This window comes from Bidens hawaiensis, unplaced genomic scaffold (assembly GCF_021521415.1).
Source record: "Bidens hawaiensis isolate Kalapana, Puna unplaced genomic scaffold, B.hawaiensis_p1.1 tig00060826_1, whole genome shotgun sequence".
Lineage (NCBI taxonomy): Eukaryota > Viridiplantae > Streptophyta > Magnoliopsida > Asterales > Asteraceae > Bidens > Bidens hawaiensis.
In genome coordinates, this window is record NW_027500937.1 from 57,846 (window position 1) to 66,277 (window position 8,432).

Consider the following 8,432-nt stretch of genomic DNA (forward strand, 5'->3'; position numbering starts at 1 on the left):
GGATCGTCGATCTTTTATATCCTGATGTATATTTCAAGGATAAACTATCCATAAGACAGTTAAGGATAAAGGATCATCAATATAAAAATCATGGCCTAACAATTATAATATGTTATGACATGTATTTCATGTTTGATTTCAGGGATTACTCCACAGAATAGTAACGGACTTTGAAAGTTGTTCCAATTAAGGCACTAATAAAAACTTTTGTTCCAATCAGGTAATTGAACTTTCATATTTGCTTCAATCTTAGATATTTTACCTGGATAGCAGGTAATTTAGGTTTTTTTTTTAAAAAAAAAAATTCAATATTTTTACTTTGCATAATAACTTTTAAAGGTTGCGAAAATTAGCGAAATATAATTTTAAAATTCTGAAAATTTGCAAAAAAAAAAAGTTCGAAAAATTGCAATAAATTGCAAAAATTGAAAAAAAAATGCAAAAATGTTCAATTTTTTTTTTAGAAAATTGCAATAAATTACAATCCTTTTAATTATATTGTTAATTTAGAGGTGGCAAATGGGTTGGATTGGGTCGAAACGGGTCATGAGTCGGAACAGGTTAGGGTTGAAACGGGTTTGGGTCGAAACGGTCACTTAAAAAAAGTGTTGTTTTTGGTTCGGGTCGGAACGAGTTAGGGTCAACAGGTTCGGGTTATAACGGGTCTAGGTCGGAACGGGTGAAAACGGGTTTCGAGTCAGTTTTTTTTTGAACCAACAAATCAACACGTTTTCAACACGTTACAGCTCGTTTTAACAGCAAAAGCTCGTTTAAGCGATTTTTTCAGTTCGTCTCAGCACTTAACAGCTCGTTTAAGCGATTTTTCAGTTCGTTTCAGCACCTAATAGCTCGTTTAAGCAATTTTTCAGTTTGTTTCAGCACTTAACAGCTCGTTTAAATGATTTTTCAGTTTGTTTCAGCACCTAACAGCTCGTTTCGGTAGTTTGCACTCTCCATCGGTTATTTTTTAGCCTCTCTAATACATAGGTTACGAACCTAGTTATAGATAAAAAGTAAAAACCACATAATATTGATAATACTCAACCTAGGCAATAACTATTGGACCCCATAATAAGTCACAATGTACTAAATCTAATGTGTGTAAATAACATTTATGGTTTATTTCAAATCACAAGTGATATCCTTTCAAAAACCGACAATAAGAATAAATAATTGGTTGGAGTAAAATAGAAGTAACAGATACATAACTATATTTATTATTCAATAGTGAAACAATATCAAAAAGCAGTATGCCTTAAATTGGGGTATGTGTGGCGCGGTTATGTGCAGTTTTTTGCTAAAATCAAACTAAAAACCAAAACTTCGGTTTTTGTATTTTTTGAAACCGTTTGTTTTCGGTTTTTTCTGTTTCAATTTTCATTTTGATTTCGTTTCGGTTTCGGTTTTTTCGTTTTTGCCATTTAAACTTGAAAATTTTATGCCGAAAAAAATGACAAAAAATAATGAACTTATGTATAAATAATTTTACTAATTGTTAACTAATAGACTATTATACATTCGACCAAAAATATTCGAGTTACATATTTATTAAAAATTCTTATAAATTACTTAAAATAAAAAATAAAAATTTTGGAATTCGGTTCGGTTTTTTATTGCATGCAAGACAAAAACCGAACCGCTAGTTCGGTTTTACAAAAACGTAAAACCAAACCATTGGTTTTTGTTTTGGTTCGGTTTTCTCTGTTTGGATTTTTTTATTTTTTTTAGTTTCAGATCGAATTTTCACTTTCCTGCACACCCCTAGCCTTAAATGTTTATGCGTAAGTTCAAAAGGAGCTCGAGCACTTGATTGGGAACCCGCAACCAAAGCCTAATGCCATCTATGTAAATCATATAGCCCATTTTCACATTTGCCTTGACCAAATACTTTTTTCGTTGCTCGATTCTATTTATAAAAAGTGGTTGAGGATTCTATATTTCTATATATAAAAATGGTTGAGAAAAAAGACTATCCAACGGATTATCTCTTGTAAGTTTGCTAACCCATAACAAATTCTTTTATGACACTAGTAATGATAAAAAAAATTCACGCAATTGAAAGTATAGAGTGACCCATATGATTAATAGGAAGAACATTATCAGTTTCAAAAGCGATGTTACCGTTACCCACTTACGGATATGCATGAGAGAGATTATTCGCTGACGCCGTCATATGATAAGTGGCGTCAAAATCAACATACCAATCAGGATATCCTATATCCTGAGTTGACATGGCATTATGCATGAAAGGCTTAAGTCAATTTAGTATTGGCATCTGAAGGAAGAGACTAAGTGGCAATGTTGCAAAAGTCGCTAGGCGGTCCCTAGGCGGCCGACCCCTTTGGAGGGAGTACTCGGGGAGTAATCGGAGAGTACTTGGACATGGTAATTATAAAAAAAATAATATTTGGTTATTATATATATGTCAAATATCATAAGTTTACTAATATTTATAACAAAATAGGTGAATATCAATATAAGTAAAAGAAATACATTTTTAAAAATAAAATATTCTAAAAATTACTAATCATTAATTAAAAAAATGATATTTGTTCTTTAATATTATTGAAATAACAATTATGTTTTATTTCTTTTGAGTCAAAATTGGTCCAAGTTCACCGATAAGATGTGATTCTAGCTGAAGTTGACCACATTTGACCGATTTTTAGTAACTAGGCGGATTTTCAGAAACTCGCCTTGGTGACATACCTTGTAGCGAGTACTCGGGGAGTACTCGGCCTTGTAATCCTACTTTTACAACATTGCTATGTGGCATAACTTATGATATTAGGACAATGATTAACATAATGGTCGTGCTAGCAACACAACTGACAATTATGGGAACATCCGACCGGGCTCAATAAGAAAAACAAATCATTTGATTCTTTCATAATAAATAGTTCTCGTAAGAGAATTTAATGGTGTTAATGTGTTGATTAGTGATCACACAGAGGGTTCCATCGATTGATGCAGAGGTTGCCAAAGTTGATTAGGATTAGCGGAATAAAGATGAAAAACATGTGAAGAAAGTCAACAGTTGGTAATTAACGAGAAGGAGAGATGAGCGGTGTAATGTGGGCTAGTGTTAGATGGAATGTTATGGTTGATAGTTTGATACCAGGCGAACATTAAATTATCTTCATCAGTTATGGTGAAACTGTATTGTATACATAACAAGTAAATGTTACATAACAATTTATAACTTGTACCACACAAATTTTCAATTAACTTTAGTGTCTTTCATGTATGTCACAAACTATATTTAAATTATATTTTCGCGTGATTCATACAAATATTCCTCTTAACCATGATCTGTATTCAACTAGCACATCTAAAATAACTTTGATGAAAAGAAATTTAATTTAAAATAACTCATCTTACTCCGAACTTATTTTGTTCATAACAAACTCGTATTGACCAAATACTTTTTGATCCGTCATCCGAACCCGTTTAACCCGCCTGGTTTACCCGGATTAGTAAGAAATAATAATTCTACAAAACCATAATTCAAATTCACCAAGTAATTTTGAAGCTTACTTTATGGTGAGTTTCAAGTTAATAAAAGAGATGAAACCCCCAATCTTTAAAGACCATTTATTCCACAATATCATCATGTACAAATATCCTATAGAAATTAAAAGTACTTTTTTTTAACGATTAACAAACAAAAAAACATGTTAAAATCATGCAAGATCAATTGAGTTGTCTTATATACTTATAATATTAAGTTATAGAAATGAAACCAACCCATTTGATTTTGTCAATCCCAAGTTATGACATCGAAAAATTAGGTCATAAAACATCTTCCCGCATCAAATTTGGCATACGATTTTGTAAATTCATAAAAACTATCTTCCGAATGTACAAAAATTACAAACCATAAATTTCTAGAAACTAGACTTAACGAACTATACCTAGAATCAGGAATCGTTCAAAATTAAGCACGTATCATCAAGTAAAAGTCAATTTCATAAGTGTGAATTTGTCAGAATTTTTTTATCATCATATACACATACAAGAACAAGATTTGCTACATCCTAGGGTTTCTAATCAATCATATATCAAACAAATATCATCATTCTCATGATTTATCAACAATTTTTGCTTATGTTGAGTGCTAGTGGTTAGTTGTTAACTTATTAATATAAGTTTGTTTGTAAGTTGAAAGTGGTGATTGTGCTTAGTGAATGTATGTTAAGATTTAATTGCTTGTTTTTGCATGTGTTGATTGTTAATATTTAATTGTTAATTTGTTAATATAAGTCTGTCTGTAAATTGGAAGTGGTGATTTTGCTTATTGAATATATGTTTAAGATTTAAATGCTTGTTTTTGTATATTTTGGTTGTTAGTAGATTAAAGCTTTCTTTTTATCATGTCTGTATATTGATGGTTGTGTATGCACTTATTGAATGTGTGTTTATATCCGACTGCTTACTTTTGTATTTACTAGCTGTTAGTAATATTTAGTTAGCTTGCTTTCTAGTGTAAGTCGGTATATATATTGAAATTAGTTTATGTGCTTATAGTAACTTGTATATAGGTATTCGGTGTATGTGTTTAATGATTTCTATTTAAATATACATCTTAATATGTAATTGATTAACGTGTATATTGATTGTTCCTGTATGTTTTGGACTGTGTAGTTTAAATTTGAATTTGTTCTAACAATGTTGGTTATATTTACAGATGCCATGTGTCTTATTGGAAGGAGATTTTCTGATGCTTCCATCCAAAGCGACATCAAATTGTGGCCATTTAAGGTTCTATCCGGACCCGCTGAGAAGCCGATGATCTCTGTCAACTACAAGGGCGAAGAAAACACTTTCGCTGCTGAGGAAATCTCATCTATGGTTCTTATTAAGATGAAGGAAATTGCCGAGGCCTTCCTTGGTACCACCGTTAAGAACGCAGTTGTTACCGTCCCTGCTTATTTCAATGACTCACAAAGACAAGCAACAAAGGATGCTGGTGTTATTTCTGGTCTTAATGTTATGCGTATCATCAATGAGCCCACCGCTGCTGCCATCGCATACGGTCTTGACAAAAAGGCCACAAGTGTTGGTGAGAAGAATGTGCTTATCTTTGATCTTGGTGGTGGTACTTTTGATGTGTCTTTGTTGACCATTGAAGAGGGTATCTTTGAAGTCAAGGCTACCGCTGGTGACACACATCTCGGTGGTGAAGATTTTGACAACAGAATGGTTAACCACTTTGTTCAAGAGTTCAAGAGGAAGCACAAGAAGGATATTACTGGAAACCCGAGAGCCTTGAGAAGGTTGAGGACATCTTGTGAAAGGGCAAAGAGAACCCTCTCATCCACCGCTCAGACCACCATTGAAATCGACTCATTGTACGAGGGTGTTGACTTTTACTCCACCATCACCCGTGCCAGATTTGAAGAGCTTAACATGGATCTATTCAGAAAGTGTATGGAGCCAGTTGAGAAGTGTTTGAGAGACGCCAAGATGGACAAAAGCTCAATCCATGATGTTGTGCTTGTTGGTGGTTCTACCCGTATCCCAAAGGTGCAACAATTGCTTCAAGATTTCTTCAACTGTAAGGAGCTTTGCAAGAGCATTAAACCTGATGAGGCTGTTGCTTACGGTGCTGCTGTCCAAGCCGCTATCTTGAGCGGTGAGGGTAACGAGAAGGTCAAAGACTTGCTTCTTTTGGATGTTACTCCATTGTCCCTTGGTTTGGAAACCGCTGTCCTTATCCCAAGAAACACTACCATCCCAACCAAGAAGGAACAAGTTTTCTCCACCTACTCCGACAACCAGCCGGTGTGTTGATCCAGGTGTATGAGGGTGAAAGAACCAGAACACATGACAACAACTTGTTGGGTAAATTTGAGCTCTCCGGAATCCCACCTGCTCCTCGTGGTGTCCCTCAGATTACCGTCTGCTTCGACGTCGATGCAAATGGCATCTTGAACGTCTCAGCTGAAGACAAGACCACCGGACAGAAGAACAAGATCACCATCACAAACGACAAGGGTAGACTCTCAAAGGAGGAAATCGAGAAGATGGTTCAAGAGGCTGAGAAATACAAGTCTGAGGACGAGGAGCACAAGAAGAAGGTTGAGGCCAAGAACGCTTTGGAAAACTATGCCTACAACATGAGGAACACGGTGAAGGATGAGAAGATCGGCGAGAAGTTGACCCCTGGTGACAAGAAGAAGATTGAGGACGCTATTGATGAGGCGATTGCATGGTTGGACAGCAACCAGTTGGCTGAGGCTGATGAGTTTGAGGACAAGATGAAGGAGCTCGAGAACGTGTGTAACCCGATCATTGCTAAGATGTACCAGGGTGGAGCTGGTGATGCAGGAGCTGGTATGGATGAGGAGCCAGCTCATTCAAGTGGCGGTGCTGGACCTAAGATCGAGGAGGTAGACTAAATGTTGTGATGGTGTTGGTTGGTTTTATCTGTTTTTTTATGGTTTATTTTGTTTGAGCAAGTGTGACCTTGTTATGTTAGCTGGCCCTGTTTTTATGGGGTGAATTTTGTTTTATTCCTGGATTTTATGAATTTTCTCTTTTATGTTATTTTGTGGTTTGGTTTTTTATATTATGTTAATCTTTAGCAAGCAGGACAACTGAAAATGGCAGATTGACTTCGAGTCTTTTAAATGTTGGTTGCGCTATAAAAGTGACTATTTGGACGTTGATATACCTGTGGGCGTTTTTATTTTAGGCTGTTTACCAAAGAATGAACAGACTTCAGTTTCATACCTTTTGTATATCAAGTAAGCTAGACATACGACAATTAAAGCCTGTTTTCTTCAAATTAAAGCTAGAAAGTGGTAATAATGCTTTTGATAAAAGCCTAAAACCGATCCCATTAAATGCAAACCAAATAAAATAACCCACTTCGCATCTGTATCGTAGATGCGTACACATATGATAGAGGTGGACCAAAGGGAGATTCCCCTTAGAAGTATTTCTGATTTTGAGCTCGGAAGTGAGAACTAGCCTATAAGAGGAATGGGCACCCTCTCTTCATTCAAAAAAGTATATCTGATTTTTTTTTCCTTCTACGCATGTCAACTTTCGTTATGTAAAAAAAATTATGACTTTAAAATTTGGTCGGTATGCATACAAGTTTTCTTACTAGTTTACGATTAGGTTTTACTTTTCGAAATCTTATAAAAATAATAATAACAATTCTATAACTACTAAATAATAATAGTTACAGATTACCTACTTACTTTTTTGTGTTATGTGAAAGAGTTGTTCATAGTTTATTAGATGCTTCGTATGTCTATGAAAGAGATTAAAAGAAAAGGAGAAGATTATGTATAACTAGTTTGATCCTCCCGTGTTACAGGAGTTTATTTAAAATTTTGTTTTTAATCGTTTTGTTATTTTATGACGATTATTTTATTTTTTAACGTAGTTTTGTTATACAAATATATTAATTTGTTATTATATTTTTTAACGTTTGGGTTTTATCAGTTGAGATGCTTAGGTTTTTTAGAGTTTTAACGAACAAACATAAACGAACACGAGCATGTTGATTTTTTTTTAAATGTACAAACATGAATACAAATTGTCTAATGAAAAAAGAGGCGTTGATTTAGTTGACGATGGTGGGTAGTATTGGAATTTAACTGAAGATGGAGATGATAGGTCAGCAACGAAGAACATGTAAAACAAATAAATTAAATTAGGGTCTGATAATGAAAGTGTTTAACAATAAATGAGATCTTATAACCCATTTGAGGGCTATTAGAGGTTGGTAAGACACATAGCCAGTGAAAATTATTCTTTAATAATTAAGGGGTTATTTCACAAATAAATGAGATGTTATAACCCGTTTAAGGGTTATCCGGGTTTGGTGAGACCCATGACTCGTGAAAATTATTATTTGTTTATGAAATAGTTTTACATTAAATGAGATGTTATAACCCATTTAAATACTATCCGGGTTTGGTAAGACTCATACCCGCGAATTCGGGTTAAATGCATGAGAAGCTTCAATTTATAAATCAAGCAATCTGGTGACTCTAAAGAATGGTGGGAACAACCTGAGAGCGACACATAGAATTTTATGATAAGCAATTATATAGATAGATAGATTACTAAGTAATAATAATAGTTACAGATTACCTACTTATTTGCTTATGTTATGCGAAAGAGTTGTTCAAAGTTTATTAGATGCTTCGTATGTCTATGAAAGAGATTAAAAGAAAAGAAGATGATTATGTAATTTGCATGTCACTGGTTTGATTCATTCCATGGTAATTGTTTCAGGAATAGTTTAAACTATTTAACATGCTCCGATTTAGTATTTACAACTTAAGTTTATAATTATAGTTAAGTTGAGATGGTTTGAACGCATAAAAAGTAATCAAAATTAGTGGCAACGAAAAACAAAGTGGTTTTTGTTTTTTTCCCAAAAGAGCTTCCTGACCTCTTTTGTCTGCGTT

General features: G+C 34.1%; 1 pseudogene; it reads left to right on the plus strand.

Annotated features, from left to right (window-relative positions):
- The first annotated feature begins 4,668 nt into the window (after positions 1 to 4,668).
- LOC143603109 (heat shock cognate 70 kDa protein 2 pseudogene) lies at positions 4,669 to 6,459 on the plus strand (annotated as a pseudogene).
- The last annotated feature ends 1,973 nt before the right edge of the window (positions 6,460 to 8,432 follow it).